Here is a 25,132-nt window from a genome sequence, read left to right as displayed (position 1 = left end):
CATGCTCTGTAATCAGGCTTTATCATGCAGGTTAAAATGTGCCTCAATACATTAGTGATGTGCTAAAATCAAGGCATACTTGCATTAAACGAAAAAGCATCATATGTAAATGAAGCTTTTGTAGACTCATAAAGGCCAATTTTCAAAAACTGGGAAAATGAATAACTGATCCATTTAAAATGATCTGGGAAGTTATCTGTGACATTCAGTGAGATAAATGTCCCACAGAATATCCTCGCTAAGAGCTATCCTGCTAACGGTAGCTGGATAACTTTAAACAGAACTGGATATTCATTTGAATATTGCCATTTATAAAGTTATCCTGCTATGACTAGCTAGATAACGTAGGCGTTAATTGGACATACTATAAAGAATATAGCTGGGTGGCTAAGTGCAGAATTTAAAAAAAAAAAAAAAAAGGAATTGTGGGCTTACTGGCCCTAACACAGCCCCCGCCTCCCTCCCTAGCTCCAAAGGTTCCCTAAAACATCCTCCATCTAATTAAAAAAAATATATATATATAAGTGCATGGTCCAGTGCCGTCTTGGCCCCTGCCCTTCCCTCTGTTCTAGTGCCACTCGGCCCCTCCCCTTCTCCCCCCCCCCCCCCCACTCCCAGGTCCAGTAAATTTTTTAACTGTTAACTCTCCAAGGCTCTCCCTCCTCACCCATGCCCCTGGTACCTTATTTAGGCTGGTCTTCAGCCCAGGCCATGGTAGTGGCCTATCGCGATCTGGGACTGGTGATTCTACTGTTGCTAGGCAGATACATGGAAGCACAGGCTCCCAGCATAGCTTAGGCGTGCTACACTTCCAGTGTATCTATCTAGCGACAGCAAAAGCACCGGGCCTGGACCCTGGTAGGTCGCTACTGTGATCAAGCCTGAAGACTAAGCAAAAATTAAGGTAATGGGAGGTTGGGAGAGTAACAGTTGGGGTGAGGAGGAGGGCCCTGGAGATATAAAAAACATTTTTTTTAATTATACCAGACCTGGGAGTTGGGGGGGAAGGGGAGTAGTGGGGACCAAGAATGGCATTGACCTCTGTCCGTGTATTTTTTTTTTTTTTTAATTAAAATGGAGCGGGTTTTAAGGGGCCTTTGGAGCTAAGGGTAGGATGGAGGAGGAGGAGGGTTGTGTTAAGGGCCTGCAATCCATCTTTTTTTTTTTAATTTTGTACTTTGACACTTTAGCTGCAATTTTCTTTGAATATGGCTGGTTAAAGCTAAAGTTGCCCGGTAACAGATTCCCTAATAACATTAGACCTGCTCTGAGGCATGTCTAGACTTAGCCAAATAACTTATCTGGCTAACTACAAATACGAAAGTTAGCTAGATAAGTTATTTGGCTAACTCAATCTTGCCCTGGAATGCCCATCTGGATGATAACAGAGATAGCATCTGCCTGGGGAAACCTGCATCCAGAGATTTGCATGAAGGTGAAGAAGGTTTTCCATGTTCCTATTGGTCTTGAAGAGAAATAAAAGTTTTAATGGAACCTGAGAGGGAAAATCCTTAGGTGAAAGAACTTATTTATTTATTTATTTATACAAACTTCTATTCCACTGATCTGCAAATCTCAGCGGAGTACAAAAACATACAAAATAAAATCACAGCAACAATAACAAACAATAACTTAATATTAAGCAGCATTAGCAATTAAGGAACAAAAGCTACCAGAATCCTGAAAGGTAAGAGGGGAAAGGAATCACATCAGTCAGGGAAGGCCAGGGTAAACAAATAAGACTTTAACAGCTTCCTAAAATGAAGCAGCTCCTTTTCTGCTCTGATTTCCAGTGGGAGACTATTCCATAGGGCTGGGCCCGCAATAGAAAAAGTGCGCTTGTAAGACTCTGATGGCCGTGCTTATTTGAGAGAAGGGATTTCTAGTAAATACTGGGAGCTGGAGTGGACCCTATGGGCTGGCTGGTATATCTGAGTGGAGGAAGATAAGCAAAGGGGGATTAACCCATGAATGGCCTTAAAAATCCAGGTGAGAGTTTTGAATTATGCGCACCATATGATGGGCAACCACTGCAGCTCAGTGAGAAGCCAAGAAATGTGACTGCGTAGAGAAGCAATACAAATTAGACGAGATGCAGAATTTTAGATTAGTTGAAGGGCATGAAGATCAGAGCTGGACAGACCCCAAGAACAGACCATTAAACTAATCCAGGGATGATAGGATTAGGGATTGAATGATGGTGAGAAAATCAGAATATCAGAGAAGTGGTTTCAAAGGGTGCAGAGGGTGAAGCCTGTATTAAGAAGATTAAACTAGGGACCTGATATGAGACTGTAGAGATAAGGAGAAATCGATGAGCCGCGCTCGGCAGACCACGTGGTAGCTCCGGGGTTGGCCGGTGTGGAGAATCCCCGGGCTGGTCATCAGCGCGAAACCGTCCCTGCTCAGAAATGGCAGCGGTGCACTGTGCGATGATGGCCTATAGTCCCCTTGGTGTGCTAGTAACATTTTATATGGCACACCTGCTGGTGAGCCTTCTGAGAAGCACTGACAAAGAGAGTGGCCATGAACAGTGAAGCAGAAGATGTACGTTTGACACGTTTAGAGCCTGCACAGAGCCTGGGAGAAGGGAGAGGAGCAGGAAGGTGGTACCTGCATATAACCCAGTCCTTAGTACTGGAAACCACATGGCCTGATAGAGGCCTTAAAGAGGCACACAGCATGCAAAACCCCAGCCCTGATTGTGAACCCACTGTGCAAAACCGCAGTGTGTGACTGAACAGGCAAGTGGGGGTCACATCTGTGGGAGCTACTTTTTCCGAGTTTGTGCAGAGGAAACTATTGTCATGTATAACCGTTTCAACAGGGGTAAATAATAGGTGTAATGTGAGATAAATACAATTAGCAGTCAATGGTTTTTTTTTTTCCCTATCTGGTTTGGAATATTGAGTTAAATGTAATAAGAATAACAGTAAAAGGTACAAAGAGAAGGAGAAGTATCATCGTATTTTATAGGAAGTAGTATGCCCAAGATGTTTCAAGAAAAGAAGAACGAATAATAAAATAAGGTAAAAACAAAATCCAAGCAAAATGTAATAACAGAATAAAAGGAAACAAGCTGGAGTCTCTCACCCTGTTAGACCAGTGTGTGATATCCCTTGCACCCTGAGAATATTAGCGCATTCCTCACCTTGGCCTAACTCCTCGAGCTCAGTAGGAAGTGATAAGTAAAGTACGTTTCAGACCCCCCCTTGGGTCTAGGGAGAAATAATCTCAAAACGCTATATTGTGTATTCAGTCTCTCAAAGCACTGGGAAAAGCATAGTGACTATGGCTAGTGGAAAAAAAAAGGGAATGAAATCTCTTCCCTTAGAGCATAGGGCAAGGGACCAGCAGATCCCTGTGCACTTGTAGAGAAAGGAGATTTGGTTGGCTGTGCTTAGGTCTGATGTAACTGGCACCAACACTGAATCTGAATTTGGGCCATTTTGGAGGAGGTTTCACTCATCCCTAAGGGAAACCTTGTGAACAGCAACATTTTGCAAAACTCCAGCTGTCTGCACTGAATTTCTGACAGGCCCTGAGCACAAACTGCAAAGCTGGACTGGGATATTTTCTTGAAGAAGAAAGTTGAATATCAGAACCCTGATGCCAATTTCCCACGTCAGAAAAGCAAACCATCTAAGCTACTTGTTAGAATGCTGACAGTCACCTATAACGGTCTAAATGTCAGACGACGGATAACCTGGATCATCAGCACTCAATATTTAGGAATAGCAAGTTCAAGCAGATCAAAGAGAAAAATGATACAGTATTGATTTTTTTTTTAAATCGCTTTTATCATTTTTGAATGCCGAGCGCTGGAATTATGGAGGAATCAAAGGGGTGACGATTTTCCAAGTGACCCAGCTGTGTTAAAATGGATTAAGAAACTTAGAACTGCCTTCCTCTGGCCGGCTGATTGTATGCATAGACTTTCACAACATGCATGCTTTTTAGCCGGGCTGTTGACAGACATTCTCTGTCATGGGGGTGAAGGGAGAGGGGGAGTATTACGTGCAAGGCATGAGTTCAGCTCAGGCCAGGAAAATAATGCACGTTCGTGACATTTTCGAAAGCATACGTCCCGATGTTATCCTTCTAGCATGCTGTTGCAATGCACCTGCTTTGCACTGACCTTCAAAGGGAAGCTACTCAGGTAATTGCTTTTTGAAAATTAAAAGTATGTGGGCAAAAATATTTATTTAAAAAAATGCCTGCGTACTTTTCCACTATGCAAGCTATTTGAAAATTGCACCCCCAGGATTGATAGGGTTCCCATTTCGTGGCCCAGAAACTCATGCACTGGCAATCAGTTTAACGCCTTCTCCATTCATTCTCCTTGGCCCAGTAATTGCATTTAAGGTCGCGCTAGCTATGATCAGTAAATGCCCATTCCAAACCTCTTTGGAGTCTCAGTTTTTACGTGCCTCTGTGACATGGCTGCCTACCACTGAGCTGGCAAGGTGCAATGAGCAGCGCAGAGTGAAGTGACAAGGGGAGTAACAGGAGGATTCAAAGAGCTTATAGCATGGGATAGGAGCAGGATCCTGCTGTAATTATAACTCCAAAGAGACAAGAACCAATAGTGAAAAGGGCTAATTTGGTACTTGAACCTGAGAACATTAATTGAAATAAATCAATGGCAGCAAGGGATAGCAGACACACACGTTGGAAGAGGCTTTCAACAGAAAATAAACTGATGTGGGCTTTGAAAATTTCAATCTAGCTGTCCATTAGTGGAGGCCAGGCAGAGTGCGCCAATCTAAGAAACATTTGAGCTGGCTAGAACGGTGGTGCAGTGTTCAAACAGAGAAAAGTGCCATGGAATTAGTGGTGTAATCTGATTCGATATGCCTGGTCCAGTAATCCACATTGTGATATGTGTGTAAAGGATTTTTAGTTCATTTGGCAATTAATGCTGATCAGATTATTATTACTCATCTTGCTATGACTTCTATTTCATTCCCCAGGGGACATCAGTGTTTACAATTTTTTTTTTTGAGGGATGAACATTGCATACAAAGGATCACTCTAGCTAGCATGAATACTTTAAAAAAAAGGATAAATGGGGTATTTTTTGAATGTTATGTGAAGGGGAGAGGCCACAATAAAGATATGCGCCTTTTAGTCCAAGGGAGAGAAATACTACATAAATCAACTATGTAGAACGGGAATTAGAGGAAGCCTTCGGATAAGGTCAACAAAGTGGGGTAATAGGGGTAACGAAACAGGCGGCTGTTATTCTGCAGAATCTGACAAGTGATGCTACTTTAGCTGTTACATTTCTTCTTTGAAAAGTGTAGCTGGGCTTAAAAAAGGTTTGGATAAGTTCTTGGAGGAGAAGTCCATTAACTGCTGTTGATCAAGTTTACTTAGAAAATAACCACTGATAATACTGGCATCAATAACATGGGATCTACTTAGTTTTTGGGTAATTGCCAGGTACTAGTGACTTGGATTGGCCATGGCCACTGTTGGAAACAGTGAGTGCCAGCCTGAGGACATGGAGCCCTCACTTTCGAATCCATCCACACACATAAGTGGATGCACGAATATTAATATTAACTGCGCGGCAGGAGGTGCACCGTTTATACAATACTGTGCAGTTATGCTCCGAGCGTATGCATGTCTGTTTCAGTACACGTAAATATTTCCAGTGCAAGAAGATCCATGCTTTCCATGAACATGCACGCATATGTTCTAACTTTTAGGGATGTGCAGAGGAGCCAAATACGTTTCATATGGCATTCGCATTCGTCGGGGCCAGATACGTTGTATCCATTCAAAGGGGGCCCCCAATCCGTTGATACGTGCCATTCTTATTCGTTTCCCTTTTAATTTAATTAACTACTACCCCCCCCCCCCCCCCCCAAGACTTGCCTAAATTCCCTGGTGGTCCAGCGGGGTCCCGGAGCATCTCCTGCCCTCCCTCCGTCAACTGCGGTGCCATCTTGTGCTACTATCATGTGACAGGGGCCGACCAATGGCAGCGGTAGCCCCTGTGACATAGTAAGGGCAAAGGCTATCGGTGCCATTTTGATTACTGGCAGCCGACGGCCCAAGTGCAGGAGATCGCTCCCGGACCCCCGCTGGACCACCAGGGACTTTTGGCAAGTCTTGGGGACCCTCCTGACCCCCTGACCCCCACATACTTTCTATAAGGCATTTTAGGTTAGACACCTAGTCCTGCACAGGTAACTAGAGGAACACTAGGGGCAATGCCTCACATAACCCTCCCCTAAGCTTGGACCCATAGGGCCAAGCGCCCCTATTCCCTCCTGGATCCCATCCAGCAGAGTCTAAGACCTCCCAGTACCTTTCTCTTAGGGTTACCCTTGGCTGCATTATAACCGCCACCATGTGTGTCGTTCATGCAGTGCACATCCCTAGTCCTTTAAATAAGTCCTTTGCTGGCTCTGGGTCAAGTTCCTCTTCGATGGAGCTATATGGACTGACTGGGTAACCACTAGTGCTGATCCCTCTATCACCAACTGCACCCACTTCTTGGCTTCTGGTATAGAGCCCCTCCTTGGTTTTTCTGTATCCTCTGTTGATGGAGTCTTCACAGTGCCTCCCTCTGGGATCTGCATGGTCTCCTCTTCTGTAGACTCTGGACATTTGCCCATGCCGGTTGTTGGCTCTTCCGCAGCCTCACTCACTGGGTCTCCACAGCACCACCTTCTGGGCTCACCATGGCATCTCTCACTTCTTTTCCGTGCTTTCTCTCTCTGGGCTTCTCAGGGAGTTGTCTCCGGACTCCCATCAGGGTCTTCCTTGCAACATCTGTAGTGCCAGCTTCCAACTTTTCGCTAATGCCTCTTCCTGGGCAGTCCGTATTTTCTCCTCTGGGCTCTCTGTGACGCTTCTCTCAGGGTTCTTCACAGCCCTCTTCTCTGAGCATCTCAAGGAAGCTATTCCTGGACTCCTGGAGGTGTTTGGAGTTTCTCTCAGTAGCTTATAATTCTCTCTGGCAACTTGCCTCCAGTCCTCCTTCCACTGGGTCATCTCTGCTGAAATTTCTTGTAATTGAGTGACCAGCTGCTGCCATTCTGTAGTGCCCCCTCCTGGGCCCTCTGCATCGCCACTTCTTGACAAGACTGTGAGGCCCCACTCCACATAGAAGTTGACACCGGCCCAGGTCTGCTGTCTCCTTGCCAGGCTTTCTTGCTACCTTTGATCTCCCTTCTGGAGAATTTGAATGAAGGCCTCTGTCATGCTCTCTGATTGCTGCATTCTGGTGTTGCCTTATACTGGCTAATCCACTCCAGGTTTTCTTTCTGGCTGCACACCTAACACCGCAGAGTAGCTTGCTTCCTTCTACAGGGACACACCCTGCCCCCACACACAGCATTTCCAGCCAACTCTGGCAGCTTCCCAGGGACACACCCTGCTCTGCACAGCCTTGCTACACCAGTGTTTCACTTTTATTTTTAAGGCAAAAAAGTAAAAAAACTAACAAAGCCTGCTTAACCAGCACTAACTTGCTCACTGTTAAATCTGTCTATCTCTCAGCAGTGCTTCTCCCTTTAGCCAGTTCAACCCTAAAACTTTCTGGCTGTCCCTGCAACCAGGCCTACACACTGTTTCCTCTCCACCTCAAACTTTAAGTTTGGAGTTTTCTTTTTTCACTTCAGTGCAGCTTCTGCCACACCCTTTCACAAACCACTGTGCACTCCTGCACTCCCTGTACTTTGTACTTAGTTTTAGAGCCACAGGCCCCCTGGGTTCTGTACAGCGTTTAGAACCACAGGTGCTTTTCGCAACTTTCTGCACCCCACACAGACATTTTCTTGGAGGCTGGGGTTTTTGGTTTTTTTTTCTGTGCACTGCTTAGAAAAAATCCCATGGATGACACTATATGTGGGAATGAGTGGTGATTCTAGCTTTCTTAAAACAGTAACTCTTTATTATAACTCCCTCACGCACAACAATAGACTGTGGTCTCCTCAGACAGTGTGTTGCTTTGTCTCAGCTCAAGGTTTGGACAGCGTTATACACAGGAGCTGCCTTCCTCAGGCCTGGTCTGCTTATCCCCACCTGGATCACTGCTCTTATTCCCCAGTCTCTAGTTACACCCTCTGAGCTCCACCTGCCCCGCAGGATCTCCTTAAGGCATTTAAAGTAGACCAGGCATCTAGCAAGGTCCTTTACAGGTAAATAGGGGAACAGTAGGGGCACTGCCTCACAAACATGTACTTGCAATACCCCTGATTTATATGTGGGGTCAGGTAATTAATAATGTGCATATACCATTTTAAAAATACTTACTTGTATGCATGCTTGAAATCCCCAGTTCACCAATACCATTGCCAGCTCACCCAGTCCTTCTCCAGTTCACCTAGACCCTCTAGTGCTTCACCCTGAACCCCCACCAGTTCATCCAGACTTCTCACTCAGAAACTGCCGCCAAGTCCAATTTCACTTGTGCCAAAAAATTAGAAGGTGTAATTGTGTATGACTAAGTTTGATTATTTTATTTATTTATTTATCGAGTTGTATATACCGTCATTCGGTTTCGCCATCATAACATATATATGTACACATATATCTCTCACAATATAGCAGCTACCATGTCCCCAGAGTACCCCTAGCTTACCTTTTATTCCACTGGCAAAATATATGCATGACTTGGAAAATACATTCATACTCTTGACGTTTATTAGATAGTTCGCGTGTACATGCTACTTATGAGCATATGTGCTATTTTTACGTACGAAACCCCTTTGAGAATTTACACGGTTGTATTCATGAACTGCCTCCAGAGAAGTCAGACAGAGGTACAAAACCCTAAACTCCAAATGACATTATGAAATGCATCACTTTACTTAAAAGTACTTTTTTCTTCCCCCTTACAGAAGGTGTATCACCTTTTTGGTTAGGGTTAACAATTGACTCAATGTCATCAAAATAGACTAACTCATTTCAGGTTTTACCTCTTTTGCATCTATGGAATATTGTACTTGAAATTCTGCATGTCTTAAAAAAAATGGATCTTTTAGAGCATCTCTGCAATGGGTATAAGTCAGGAGCAGCGGCATACCTAAAGTATTTGTCATTCAAGGTGTGGATACTTCCTTTCGCACCCCCTCCCAATATATAATTTTAAAATTTCCTAAACCGATAAACTATTTCAAAACAGCAGCACATCAAATAGTACCCAGTAATTAAAACTAATAAGGATTTAAAAAATCTCCCACTCTCCATATCTATCGTCCTAAAATTCTTGTAGACTGGGAGCACCCACATACAGAAACAAACATATGCACACAATATGCTCTCCCTCTCTCTCACACACAAATATACACACGCTTGGTGCACCCACATACAGAAACAAACATATGCACACAATATGCTCTCCCTCTCTCTCACACACAAATATACACACGCTTGGTGCACCCACATACAGAAACAAACATATGCACACAATATGCTCTCCCTCTCTCTCACACACAAATATACACACGCTTGGTGCACCCACATACAGAAACAAACATATGCACACAATATGCTCTCCCTCTCTCTCACACACAAATATACACACGCTTGGTGCACCCACATACAGAAACAAACATATGCACACAATATGCTCTCCCTCTCTCTCACACACAAATATACACACGCTTGGTGCACCCACATACAGAAACAAACATATGTACACAATATGCTCTCCCTCTCTCTCACACACAAATATACACACGCTTGGTGCACCCACATACAGAAACAAACATATGTACACAATATGCTCTCCCTCTCTCTCACACACAAATATACACACGCTTGGTGCACCCACATACAGAAATAAACATATGCACACAATATGCTCTCCCTCTCTCTCACACACAAATATAGTAACACACGCTTGGTGCACCCACATACAGAAACAAACATATGCACACAATATGCTCTCCCTCTCTCTCACACACGCTTGGTGAGAGACAGAGGGTGAGACACACACACTTTCTCTGTATCTCTCTCTCTCTCTCTCTCATATTCACACACTCTTCCTCTGTGTTCCTCTCAGACACACTCACTCACACACACACACACACACAGAGACATATTCCTCATCTTTCTCACACACACACATGCTTCCTCAGTCTCTCTTTCTCATACGCTAACACACACACACACATGCTTCCTCTGTCTCTCTCACTCTCTCTCTCTCACACACACATGCAGACTAAAACTGAACTGAAAACCACAATAAGCCAGATTCTGTATGCAGTGCAACAATGTAAAAGCAGAAAATCAATATTCCTCAGAACAATACTATCAAGAAATATCAATCAATCAGAATAGTAATACCATACTAAAAAATATACATTTAAATACTGCTGATGGATAGAATAATATTCAATAATTAGAAGCCCCTGTACAAATTTTTTAAAATCTCCTAAACATCGATAAAATATTTCAACACAGCAGACATCAAATAACAACCAGTAATTAAAAGTAATAAGGATTTTTAAAAAACCCCACTCTCCATACCTGTCACCCCGAGATTGTCGTGGACTGGAGGTATACATGCACACACACACAGACACAAACAAAATATGTTCCCTTTGTCTCTCACACACACATACATGCTTGGTGAGAGACAGAGGGAGTTTGAGTGTGTGTGTGTGTGAGACAAACACACACGTTTCCTCCATCTCTCTCTCTTTCTCTCTCGCATGCAGACACATATACACACTTCCTCTGGATCTCTCACAAACTGTTCCTCACCCCAGCCCCACCCCCGGACACATTCAGGCACCCTCTCATACACACACACAGGCACCCTTCAAACATACATACCCCAGGCACCCTCTCATATATATATTTATATATACACACACACACACACACACACACTCTTATGTACACTCACCCTCTCATATAGATACAGGCACCATCTCATACATACACACACACATACCTTTATAAACACACACTGGCACTTACTCTCACAGGGCCAGTCACTTACTCTCTCACACACATTTTGAGCTCTTCTTTGGCCACTGGCTGTACAGCAGGGCCTCTTCTGCCGCTGGCTCCGGGAAATGCCAGTGAGACCGCAGGGCCTTTTCTTCTGCCTCCGGCTCTGGGGAAACACCAGCAGTGCCATAGGGCCTCTTCTTCATCTGCCACTGACCTGTTCTTCCGCAGGACCTCACTTTTGCTGGCGAGAGGTGGGAACCCCGCCAGCACATTACTGCTCTGTGCCGCTGCTGGACCTTCCTGTTGTCAGCTGGGGCAGACCGCTCCCTCACCCCATCCCCATTAGTATGTCACTGGTCAGGAGTGACTTAGCCTGTTCTGATAGAGCTGGTTGCTTACACAAAGATGGTGGCTCTCCACCCTCTCCTGGAGGCACACCTAACTGGTCAGGTTTTCGGGCTAGCCACAGTCGGATATCCTGAATGCCTGATTAGGTGTTGGATTCAGGTCAACTCTGGTCCTCAAGAGCCACAAACGGGCTGGTAGTCAGGATATCCAAAATGAACCTGCATGAGATATATTTGCACTTAATGGAGGCAGTGAGTGTAAATGTCTCATGCATAGGCATTATAGTTATCCTGAAAACCAGCCTGTTTGCGGCTCTTGAGGACTGGAGTTGGCCACCCCTGCCGTCATGGATCCTTACGGATTTTGTTAGCACATTATTAAAATTTCATGCTGGCTTTTGCAATCTGTTTTCCAGTTCAGTCTGTCATACCTTATGAAAAAAAATTAGGCAAACGGCCATGAGCAAATCACTGAAAGAAAAATGATGAATTTACACAAACTAGTTTGCAGCGTAAAATGTCTTTTTCATTCAAGCAACATTGATATCACACCATGTCAGTGAAATGAGATTCCATCATATGCTAATTAATTTGCTGAAGTTGCAGCAATAAAGTGTATGCAGGAAAAAAAAAAAATTTAATTGTGAAGATAGAAATACAGTGCTTAGGCCAGTTAAATTTCAGGCTAAATTTTTAAGCACATATTTTTAGATTTTAAAAATACATTATTGTTACTGAATATAGTGAGAGTTTGCACTGAAACCTTTAAAAAAAAAAAAAAAAGATAGCATTCAACTTTGGAAGGGAGATAATGTTTCCTTGGCCATGCCTGCATCATTAACTGAATGAAAGTGGATCATCTGTCATGCTGAGGCCCTCTGCAAGAAGTCACTGTTGGTCTTTCATCTTTCGCTTCTAATCTGCAGCTATTGATGCATGGAAGTTTGGGATTAAAATAATTGGGTTATGTCTTCAGCATGCATTATCAGTCTGCTCCAAATTTGGATCTATTAAAGTGCTCTGAATTGCTTTATAGAACATTAATCCACGTGTGCGATAGCCTTACAAGCTAACTGTAAAATTCACCCGATCTTTCATGAAGCAGCTGAAGGATAGAAGTATCATAAAATGTTAACCCCGTTGGAAGTTACCAGGTTCTATTCCCTATGGCTGTGCTTCCCAGTCCAGTCCTGAAGGCTATTTCCTAAGCAGACTGGTTTTCTGCATAGCCATGATGCATATGCTTGATAAGCATACACTGGCTCTCCAAATTATGCAATTATATCTCATGCAGATTAATAACATAATAAATTCCATGCTGGGTCAGACCAAGGTCCATCAAGCCCAACATCCTTTCTTCGATAGTGGCCAATCTGGGTCACAAGTAGCCAGCAGATCCTAAAAAGTAGACCTATTTTTGTTTCGCAGTCCCAAGGATAGCAATAACTGTTGCGATGTTGCCCGCAGCCGGAGCTATGGGCAGCCTCTCACCTCTCCTGTGTCTTCTTTGTGGCCCGGAGGCCACCGCCAGTGTACCCTGCGGACCGCCGACGTGGTCTTCAGCATGGCGCCAGTCTTAGCGGCAGGGAGCCGCAGCCTGCCTTCATCTTCGCCGTGGCAGAGAGCCACGGACTTCAACCTCCTGCAGCAGCTCGGGCCGCCGGTGTCACCGTTTCCCTGCAGGCCAGCTCCTCAGCAGCAGGACGCTGCCATTGCCCCGTCTCCTCGTGTGGGAGGAAGCTGCCTCCCACGTTGGGGCCTGTCCTGCGCCCGTTCCTCCTCCATTCAGCGGCAAGGTCGCCGCTGTCCAAGGTCCTGCCCACTCCTTCCTGCTTCATCCTTTAGGCGCAGGGCCGCGCCTCCTCTGTATATTTAAAGGGCTAGCATGGGATAGGTCTTCCTGTGATGTCATCTGGGAGTTGCCGCATCAGCTCTACAAATGGGCTCAGTCTTCATTCCAGCCTTGCCTTCACAAGTAGCTAGTCCTTCCTAGGACTTCTCTGCTTCCTGTTCCTACTTGGCATTTCCTTTCTTCGTGGGATCCCTCGTCATTATGTTCTGGTCTCATCACTGTAAGTCCGTCTTCTTGTCCCATTGTCCGCCAGATGTTCCTGATGTCTCTCCTGTTCCAGATGTGTCCTGATGTTCCTGTCATCGTCCATGCTTGCCAGATGTTCCTGTTGTCCAGACGTCTGCCATAGCTCTGCGCTGTCCCGTCCCTGCGTGGTCCGTGTCCAGCCCGTCTGGGTTGGGTAGGGCACACAGTGATCCAGTGGTCCGCGACCATCCCCACTGAGGTGTGTAGGGCGCTTGGTGGGATGACTTCATCAGCCATGGACGAGTCTCCTCTATGATTCTTCGTCAGTTTCCTTCCATGGTCCAGAGTCCGCTGATGGCCTTGCTTCGCTCTTCCTCGCTGCCCTTCAGTGAGTATCCTGGAAGTCCGAAGAGGATGTCCCAAGCCTTCACCGTGGAGGCCTGATGTTTTAGCCTGTCCTGATATCCTCGTTGCCTGTTATCCTCGGACGTCCTGATGTGTTCTCCGAGCGGGCCAACCTCAGTCCAACTTCGGTAGACCAGATGCGTCTTCCACGCCGGGTTGGAAGTTTCACCGTCCTTCAAATGACCTGTCAGATGCGTCGATCACACCGGATTCCTGAAGCTCAGTCCAAGGTGACGCCACTTTGAGCCTTGCCCGGATTCCTCCGCTCTGAGTTTTCACTTGCCTTTGTCAATGCCTGAGTCTTCATCTCCTTCAGTACCTCTGTTTCCAGTGTCCATGCTTGCCAGATGTCGTCGTCCATCTCTGCCTCCTGTCTGGCCTGCCACCTCTGCCATTACACAGCGGCAGGACCGAAAGGGCTTGGAGTGGTCGGAGGACTACTCAGAGACCAACCTTGCGTGGTTGGCCTCCCTGAGGCTGTGCAGGTCGGCAGGGGCCTGGGCTTCCGGTTTCCGCCCAGATGAGGTTCCATCTTACCTTCCTTGGCACTTCCTCAGAGTTTCTGTCCCAGTTCGCCGAGGCCCAAGGGCACACTCTACTCGTCCCAGCGTAACAGGTTCCCAAGGCTTCCCAGTGCAACAGATTGTCAAGGCCTAAGGGTACATCTCATCTCCCGAAAGCGGGATCTCTCCCCAGCACTCCCACAACAGTTTGCCAAGGCCTGTGTGCACAACAATGAATTTATCTAGTCTGCCTGATTAATATTTTATGGCCGTTTCCTCCAGGAACTTGTCCAAACCTCTTTTAAACCAAGCTGTGCTAGTTGCCTTTACCACATCCTCTGGAAACGGAATCCACAGCTTGACTGCACACTGAGGGGCAGATTTTATAAATCTGCGCACACACGTACTTTTGTTTGCGTACCAGGCGCGAACAAGAGTACGCGGTATATTTCAATTTCGTGTAGCCACGTATATCCATTAAAATCAGTGATCGGCGAGCGCAAGGCTGCCCAAAATCGGCAGCCTGCACGCGCCGAGCCGCACGGCTGCCCAAAATCGGCAGCCTGCACGCGCCGAGCCGCACAGCCTGCCTCCGTTCCCTCCCCTCCCCTTCCCCTACCTAACCCCCCCCCCCCCCCGGCCCTATCTAAACCTCCCCCCTACATCTATCCCGAAAGTAACGCCTGCTGATGAGTAAAGATGGCCGGCGCCATCTTTAAAGATGGCGCCGGCCATCCAGTGCTCCTACCATGTGACAGGGGCCGGCCAATGGCACGGATACCCTGTCACATGGTAAGGGCAAAGGGGCATCGGCGCCATTTTTTTTTAGAACAGCTGATGCCTGGGAACGGGAAATCTCTTCCCGAGGCCCCCCTGGATCTCTCCTCTCCCCGAGGCCCCCCTGGATCTCTCCCCGAGGCCCCCCGAGGCCCCCCTGGACCACCAGGTAATTTTAAAAGGTTTTGGGGGGGTCGGGAGGGGGGGGGGGTCGATTTAAAGGGTCGGGTGGGTTTTGTTTTTTTTTAGCGGCGCGGGCCTCCCTAAAAAAAAAAGGGTCGGGAGGGTGGGGGAGGCTAAGGGGGGTCGATTTAAAGGGTTGGGTGGGTTTTTTTTTTTTATCGGGCCATCGGCGCCATTTTAATTAGTGGCAGCCAAAATGGCACCGATGGCCCGAGAGCGGGAGATCACGCCGGGACCCCCCCCCCCACTGGACCACCAGGTAACTTAACATTTTGGGGGGGGGGGGGGTTCGGGAGGGTGGGGGAGGGTAAGGAATTGGTTTTAAAGGGTCGGGTGGGTTTAGGGGTTGTTTTGGTGTGCCGGTTTTCCCGCCCTCCCCCAAATAATTCCCGTGCCCTATTTAACGATACAATACAAATGCTCCTGACGATAAATCGGGGGCATTTGTATTGTATCGTGCACTCTAACGATTTAGGACAATTTTAAAATTATCTGACGATAATTTTAATCGTTCAAAAATGATTCACATCCCTATACAGCACTGTGATAATACTCTCCTATTTTTATAGGAATGACTGACCTAGGGAGGCAAATACACACACAAATTACATCAGTTTGGAAAGGGAACTTTCATGCAGAGTTACACCTGCTAAAACATCCACACCAATTTTCCTCAAACATTTATTTGCATGCTTTTGAAAATCAAAAAGTATTTGCATAAGTACAAACTGCTCCGCAGCTTCGCCCCCAGGAATGCCTCACCACAATTCAAGTAAACTTAATACATATAAATGACATACTGGTAAGCCTGGTCCCACCGGGTGTGCAAATCGTACAATTGCACAGGGCGGCACACCCAGTGGGGCAGCATCGGGAGCAAGGAGAGGCCCATGCTGCTGCCCGTGAACCCGATCCCACTGGCAGTGGAATAAAGAGGTCCGAGGTGCCACCGGCGGCAGAAACAGGGGGTCACAGCAGAGGAAACCTGTCTGGCAGCTCCTCTTTCAGTGCTGGCCCAGAGGTAATTCAACAATCAGTGCTAGCACTGCAACTTGCAGCTCCTCTTCCTGTGCGGGGCCAGCACAGGAAGAGGAGCTGCAGAATGGCTTTTCTCCACAAAGGAACAGGCTGGCAGCAGCAGCAGAGGAGGAGGAATGTCCCATGGACCCTGACTGCCTGGTCTGCCTGTGTGTGTGTGTGTGTGTGTCTGAATGGAAGACTGCCTGGAATGGGTGTGTGTGTGTGAGAATGGGAACCTGCCTGGGGTGTGTGGGTGTAAATGGGAGCTTGTTTGGGGGGGGGGGATGAGAAAGAGAGAGAAAAAATGGGGGCTGCAGGTGGATTCCAACTTGCCAGCAGCTGAAATGAAGATAAGGGCCTGGGATTGCTGGTAGATTCCAATCAAGGAAGAGCTGGAGAAGCCTGCGGGTTTGTCTGAGGGAGCATCTGTGTGTGTTAGCATGTGTGTGTGTGTGTAGTATATACATAAGAAAGGGAGGAGAAAGTTTGTACATCCCACTCCCATTACTCCATGGCAATCCTAGGGTAACTGGAAATCCAAAGTTCCCAGGTATGGAGAGCATGAATTTTTAAAATCCTTTTTAGTTTTATTTTTCAGGTGTTATTTGTTGTGATTGCTGTTTTGAAATATTTTATTGGTGTTTGGGTTATTTAAAAAACTTGTGTATGAGTTTTTATTTGTAAGATTTTTTATTCATCATCTTTTAAATAATATTATTAGTAAGATTTTAGTATTATGATTATGTATTTATTTTATTTCTTGATTTTATTGTTTGATGTTTGAGGAATGGTGATGCTTTTCTTCATTTTGGCACTGTATAGAGAGTCTGGCATCTTGCAGTTTACACTTTAGTTTTTGTCTGCTCATTTGTATTTCTATTTTATGGTTGCTCTATTCTGCATTTGGTGAGGGTCTGTTTATGTTCTGCATGTGTGACTGAGGTGAGGCATTCTCCTAATAGGAAGTGTATATTTGGGCTTTCAGAGGCTCAAGCCCACACCCAACACATATCATAATAGGCCTAATACCATATGGGCTCCAAATGTCTTTTATGCAGGGATTTCTGGTTGGCTTCAAGCAGTGCATGTAAATATAATGTAAGTGATTATTTTTACCTCAGAATACTGTACTTTGATATTTTTCATGTAAAATATAAACGGACCCAAAAAACAAAGCGGTAGCTGATCCAGTAGGCTGTGTAGCAGTGAAGACAATAGGAATCGGATGATGAAAACAAGCCCTTTATTAAAAAATGCCCGACTCTGGCCGAGTTTCACTCTTTTGCACAGAGCTGCCTCAGGGGCAATTGATTGTACCAGGACTTAGTTTGGTTAGCATTGATGATGTCGCAATAATGTTCAGTATAGTTGAGTTCGTATCAAATCAGAAGAACTTTTTCTTAGCCACACAGCATTGCCATGTGGTAGCAACAGTGAAGGCAATAATATCAGATAAATTGCAGATCCAAGCAAACAGCAAGTAATGTTGCTACCACATGGCAATGCTGTGTGGCTAAGAAAAACTTCTTCTGATTTGATACGAACTCAACTATACTGAACATTATTGCGACATCATCAATGCTAACCAAACTAAGTCCTGGTACAATCAATTGCCCCTGAGGCAGCTCTGTGCAATAGAGCGAAACTCGGCCAGAGTCGGGCATTTTTTAATAAAGGGCTTGTTTTCATCATCCGATTCCTATTGTCTTCAATGTAAAATATAAATGCATAACTCTTAACTGTGTTTGTGGAATGGGCTGAGGGGGCGTTTTGCAAGGCTATAAGGTTCACCTAGGGCACCTAATTACCCATGCACCAGCCATGGGTTCGGGGGGGGGGGGGGGGGAAGGGGATGGTGTCAGTTTTTAAAGTTTGTGTCACTGAAGGGAGCTGGGCATTTTTTTGGTGGTCCCGGGACAGAAAATGAATAAACGGTGAGGGCGGAGGCAGCACAGTAATTGTTCGCACAGGACAGCAAAAAAGCTAGCACTGGCCCTGCAGACTGGTGCAAGTCTACCCACGCAAATCCCGGGCAGTTTTATAAAAAAACAACTTTCACCTTCAGATATGCCTTTGAAAATTGCACCCACAATGACCGTTCCAAGTGTTAGGCAGCTCTAGTAACAGGCCAGTTTCCTACGGCATCCCGTAGAACTGCCTATTGCTGTGCACCATTTAACAGTAAAAGGTACTGCATGGACTGTATGCAATTAGAGATGGTCAGATGTGGGTCCAGAAGCCCAACTTCCTCATTAGGCCATTTTGTGTTCATTTTGGATCAAGTGATTTAGGTGCAATAAGTTATCTGAGATATTTAATGAGCAAATTACAAAAAGGAGTTGGACCCACGAGGAAAAGAGGATTGTGCAATGCATCTTCAGTTTAGCACGTACGCAATAATTTTTGTAGTGTCTACAGGCTACGTAGAGCTCAGGTGAGTAGAGCACAAACATCCTATACTTTTTGAATTAGCTTGCATGCAAATAGCTTGTGCGAGCTGTGGCTGCTACATTTTAGTAGGTGCGCAGAAAAAATGTAGTGCCTTGACTGTTAAATGACTTTTTAGCATGCCCATAGGTTAGCAAACGCATGCTGACAGGTATTTCTTTTTTTTAGCATGCGTTTTAGAGCGCAGGTCCCTATGTTTTCCAAATGAATGAAAGTGCTTTCCAGAACCTCCTGCTGGCATCCTGCTAACACATGTCAAGCATACACAGAGCATCAACAGCAGTCCTGGGGGAGGATATTTTGAAACTGCTGCATGACCAGAGCACAGATTTTTCTTAAAAAAAAATGTGCAAATTTAAAACTATACAAAATATTAGAGCAAAAAGGAGAGGTGACCTAAAACTAGAGGGAAAAGAAGAAACTCAGACAAGAACTAGACAAACTGATAATTTTTAGGGGAATTTATCTAGTATTGCTGTTTTGGAATAATGATCAATATACTCATTAGGTTTTGCAAGTGCTATTGATTAATATTCCTTGTCTAATTCCTTGAGAAATTATGATATCCTTCTCTCTAATGAAGACAAGGCTGAGTTACTTAGGTGTTCATTAGTGAAACTTATTTGCATGTAATTAACTAAATAGAGCTCTTTATTTACAGGAAGCAAAAAGTCATCCTGTTCCATTTCTCTAAATATTCTTCTTTCCCACAAGTTCACTTTTTTCTGCTTTAGTAAACATGGCTTTGCTATTTAGGGACTATTATGACTATGAATATGTATATTTAAGTCCATACTGGTCAATTTTTAAAGGAATCATGCATGGAAATGTTAACATGCTATCGTAGCCTTTTTTCAAAAGCCGTCTGCATTAAGTGCACTCTCTTACCGTGGCTAAAGACTATTGACAGTTCAATGGACTACAGTGGTGCAATTTTCGAAAGCCCACCACTTACACGGGTAAAGTGTAATTTACACGTGTGAAACCCAGTTTTAAGCATGGGCAAGCTTTTGGAAATCAGGCCCCATAAAAGTCAGCTCTGGAAGCTCCTAACTAAAAGTGACTCGCATAATTAATGAGAGCAGAGATTTGCTCTGAGCACATTATTGCAGTATATTCCGCTTTATTTAGACTGCATACAGAGAAACCGAAGTGAACGGCTCAGTAGTAAGTAATCAGACTACCTGTTATATCTGGAAATCTTTTCCATGACTAACTTACTATACTAGAACATGAATACCATTTCAATAATGCCTTTGTCTCTGTACAGATGTTTTCAGAAATTGCTTTTCTGTCATCGACAAAACATGCACTGTGGAAGCCTGCACACTGAGCATGGTGCACAGTGATCAGTGGAAGAAGGGCAAGTACCCTATTTTTGAAACACTGCTTGGAGTTAATGATGCTCAGGCAATAGAAAATTAGCAGCCTGAGAAGCCAAATTGTTAGAGGAGTATTAAGAATGCAACACCGTCTGACTGATCACGTTTTTCTGTATTGCGGCAAATCTCGGCAAGAACTCTTGTTGGCAGCGATGATTCTTTTTTTTTTTTTCATTTTGATGTGACCCCCTTCCCCCCTTTACTATTGCTGAACCCTAACAATAAGGTTCTTCCTAATTAAATTCCCAGGGGCTCAAAGCTCTAATGCTCACTGAGTTAATTTAAAACAACTCCTCTGTCAATTAATTTCAAATTGGAGGGCCCACAGACTCCTCCCATGCCCTCCCCTAAAAGCCATCAAAATACTTTATCATAATTACACTAAATTGTGACAGAGTTGTAACTAGTGTGTAAAGGGGTAGATAGGAGAACCCATCAGAACACCTTAAAGGACAAGCTACAGCTGTCTAGCCCAGTCCATCTTGTCAGACACCCAGGGCATTTCCCCGAGGAGATGAATACAGCTGAAGCCCAGGGAGGAAGGCCCTACACAAGAGGAGGCCCTACACCAAGAGGAGGCAGACAATATGCTAAGATTGTCTATGTTTGACTGCTGTAACTTTGATTTAAAAGCTGCTGAGGTAAGCAGGTCTTTTTCTGCTTTGTTTTGCTGTGCAATTAAAAAAAAAAAAAATTTTGTGAAGGAAAGGCCAGTGCAGACGCCTTCTGTTCTCCGGCATTCTCCGTAAGCCAAGGGCTGCTCACACAGTTAGGGATGTGAATCGTTTTTCAACGATTAAAATTATCGTCCGATAATGTTTATATCGTCTTAAATCGTTATGGAACACGATACAATAGAAATTCTAACGATTTATCGTTAAAAATCGTTAAATCGTGTTAGTGCGCACTAACTCCCCGTTAGTGCGCACTAACTCGATTTAGTGCGCACTAACTGAAAATGATACAAATAAACACTTTCCAGGTCACTGAAGGTCAGTTAGGAATGAATATGTGTTCCTATTGGCTGGCTGCCCTCTTATCTATTGATATTACCAAGGTTACCACTGAGGTGATGGTTGGGGGGATGGGAAATGGAACTGGAAACTAACGAACACCAACAGAAAATGAAACAAAGTGTTCACACTTCCCAGGTCAGTAAAGGTCACTTAGGAATGAATATGTATGTATGTATTCCTATTGGCTGGCTGTGCTCTTATCTATTGATGTTACCAATATGGTTGGGGGGATGTGAAATGGAAACAGTTGGAAGCTTGACAAAAAAAGTAATGTAATGATCAGCACTCACGTGACTAGAACTTGTTTGTTTATTATTTTTGTTAGCAGGCACCTGAAATGCTAGTGCATGTTGAATTTGCCAATCACTGTGCATTTTAGAAAGGTGGTCCTGGCTGGAACTGTACACAGTTCAAATATATGTAATTGATTGTTGGTAAGTGTATTTTTTAAGTAGCCACACTGGCACCAGTATGTTTACTTTTCCTCCTACTTAACTCACTAGCTCAGCTTTGTAAGAAGGGCTTCTCTGCTTGTGTGTTGTTTTTGTTTGGTGTGAGGAGAGCAGAAACATCAGATCTTTATTCAATCTACTACAGTCATCTCTTACAGTGCCCTATCCCTATTAATACCAGGAGTGTTGTGATCTTCCTGCACACAGTGCCCTAACCCTGATACCAGTCTGAGACAGCTCCCTCCCTGCATTACTAGTGAGAGGCTGGCTTCACAGACAGGGGGGAGCTGCCTGACCCTCACTCCTGACTTCCCCCATGTCCCAGCTAGTGAATGGTGTGTGGGTGAGGGGGGGGGAGGATGGTGAAGTCTGAGACAGCTCCCTCCCTGCATTACTAGTGAGAGGCTGGCTTCACAGACAGGGGGGAGCTGCCTGACCCTCACTCCTGACTTCCCCCATGTCCCAGCTAGTGAATGGTGTGTGGGTGAGGGGGGGGGGGAGGATGGTGAAGTCTGAGACAGCTCCCTCCCTGCATTACTAGTGAGAGGCTGGCTTCGCAGACAGGGGGGAGCTGCCTGACCCTCACTCCTGACTTCCCCCATGTCCCAGCTAGTGAATGGTGTGTGGGTGAGGGGGGGGGGAGGATGGTGAAGTCTGAGACAGCTCCCTCCCTGCATTACTAGTGAGAGGCTGGCTTCACAGACAGGGGGGAGCTGCCTGACCCTCACTCCTGACTTCCCCATGTCCCAGCTAGAGAATGGTGTGTGGGTGAGGGGGGGGGGAGGATGGTGAAGTCTGAGACAGCTCCCTCCCTGCATTACTAGTGAGAGGCTGGCTTCACAGACAGGGGGGAGCTGCCTGACCCTCACTCCTGACTTCCCCCATGTCCCAGCTAGTGAATGGTGTGTGGGTGAGGGGGGGGGGGAGGATGGTGAAGTCTGAGACAGCTCCCTCCCTGCATTACTAGTGAGAGGCTGGCTTCACAGACAGGGGGGAGCTGCCTGACCCTCACTCCTGACTTCCCCCATGTCCCAGCTAGTGAATGGTGTGTGGGTGAGGGGGGGGGGGGGAGGATGGTGAAGTCTGAGACAGCTCCCTCCCTGCATTACTAGTGAGAGGCTGGCTTCACAGACAGGGGGGAGCTGCCTGACCCTCACTCCTGACTTCCCCCATGTCCCAGCTAGTGAATGGTGTGTGGGTGAGGGGGGGGGGGGGAGGATGGTGAAGTCTGAGACAGCTCCCTCCCTGCATTACTAGTGAGAGGCTGGCTTCACAGACAGGGGGGAGCTGCCTGACCCTCACTCCTGACTTCCCCCATGTCCCAGCTAGTGAATGGTGTGTGGGTGAAGGGGGGGGGGGGGAGGATGGTGAAGTCTGAGACAGCTCCCTCCCTGCATTACTAGTGAGAGGCTGGCTTCGCAGACAGGGGGGAGCTGCCTGACCCTCACTCCTGACTTCCCCCATGTCCCAGCTAGTGAATGGTGTGTGGGTGAGGGGGGGGGGAGGATGGTGAAGTCTGAGACAGCTCCCTCCCTGCATTACTAGTGAGAGGCTGGCTTCGCAGACAGGGGGGAGCTGCCTGACCCTCACTCCTGACTTCCCCCATGTCCCAGCTAGTGAATGGTGTGTGGGTGAGGGGGGGGGGGAGGATGGTGAAGTCTGAGACAGCTCCCTCCCTGCATTACTAGTGAGAGGCTGGCTTCACAGACAGGGGGGAGCTGCCTGACCCTCACTCCTGACTTCCCCCATGTCCCAGCTAGTGAATGGTGTGTGGGTGAGGGGGGGGGGGAGGATGGTGAAGTCTGAGACAGCTCCCTCCCTGCATTACTAGTGAGAGGCTGGCTTCGCAGACAGGGGGGAGCTGCCTGACCCTCACTCCTGACTTCCCCCATGTCCCAGCTAGTGAATGGTGTGTGGGTGAGGGGGGGGGGGGGGGGAGGATGGTGAAGTCTGAGACAGCTCCCTCCCTGCATTACTAGTGAGAGGCTGGCTTCACAGACAGGGGGGAGCTGCCTGACCCTCACTCCTGACTTCCCCCATGTCCCAGCTAGTGACTGGTGTGTGGGTGAGGGGGGGGGAGGATGGTGAAGTCTGAGACAGCTCCCTCCCTGCATTACTAGTGAGAGGCTGGCTTCACAGACAGGGGGGAGCTGCCTGTCCCTCACTCCTGACTTCCCCCATGTCCCAGCTAGTGAATGGTGTGTGGGTGAGGGGGGGGGGTGGATGGTGAAGTCTGAGACAGCTCCCTCCCTGCATTACTAGTGAGAGGCTGGCTTCACAGACAGGGGGGAGCTGCCTGACCCTCACTCCTCCGGGGTATTGTGATCTTCCTGCACACAGTGCCCTATCCCTGATACCAGGGGTGTTGTGATCTTCCTGCATGCAGTGCCCTATCCCTATTAATACCAGGAGTGTTGTGATCTTCCTGCATGCAGTGCCCTATCCCTATTAATACCAGGAGTGTTGTGATCTTCCTGCATGCAGTGCCCTATCCCTATTAATACCAGGAGTGTTGTGATCTTCCTGCATGCAGTGCCCTATCCCTGATATCGGGATGTGTGCAAGAAGATCACAACACCCCCGGTATCAGGAATAGGGCACTGTGTGCAGGAAGATCACAACACCCCCAGTATCAGGAATAGGGCACTGTGTGCAGGAAGATCACAACACCCCTGGTATTAATAGGGATAGGGCACTGTGTGCAGGAAGATCACAATACCCCTGGTATCAGGGTTAGGGCACAAGTTCTAGTCACATTGACTGATCACATTACTTGTTTTGTCAAGCTACCAACTGTTTCCATTTCCCATCCCCCATATACTGTCAGTAGGAAACTTGGTAACATGAATAAATAAGAGGGCAGCCAATAGGAATACATATTCATTCCTAAACTGACCTTAACTGACCTGAAAAGTGTCAAATTGTATCATTTTCAGTTAGTGCGCACTAACTCCCAGTTAGTGCGCACTAACTCCCGTTAGTGCGCACTAACTCGAGTTAGTGCGCACTAATCGGAAAAAACGATTTTTAACGATTTTTTAACTAAAAAATCGTGCCTAAGACGATTTTCTTGCCCTGCCACACGATTTCTATCGTTAAGACGATATGGAAAACGATTCACATCCCTACACACAGTATCATACATGGTGATGGAGAAAATCTAAGAGCCAGCACAATTCAGAGATCCATGCTAAAAAGAAATATAATTTTATGGGGTCTGACTGCAGTGGCAGGACTGAATAATTCAGTGGTCCAAAGGGGCTAGCCCACCCGGAAAGTGAGGGACATAGAGTGAGGCAGTGCCAGACAAGCTAGGTTTTTATTTTCCCTTTTTCTCAGTGGACAAAAAAACAGAAGGATTTTTTTTTGTTGTTGTGTTCTTGAGGTTCTCTGAGAGCCAAAAAACCCTGGCTACATTAGAGCATGTACTAAACCAGCATGGAACATTTATTCCAGGCCCTCGTGGAGGGGCAGCAGTAGCTACAAACTGTTGTACAGGCCCAGTGTGCACAGCAGCAAGATCTACAAGAACAACTTAACAAACAACAGACTTCCTTGATACAGATTGCCCATGCCCTGCAAACTATTACAGGCTAGCGCACCTCTCTTACTCCCATGATACTTAAGGAATCATGGGA

The sequence above is a fragment of the Rhinatrema bivittatum genome, chromosome 7 (assembly GCF_901001135.1).
Source record: "Rhinatrema bivittatum chromosome 7, aRhiBiv1.1, whole genome shotgun sequence".
NCBI classification, from domain to species: domain Eukaryota; kingdom Metazoa; phylum Chordata; class Amphibia; order Gymnophiona; family Rhinatrematidae; genus Rhinatrema; species Rhinatrema bivittatum.
Note: the sequence above shows the minus strand (reverse complement) of the source record.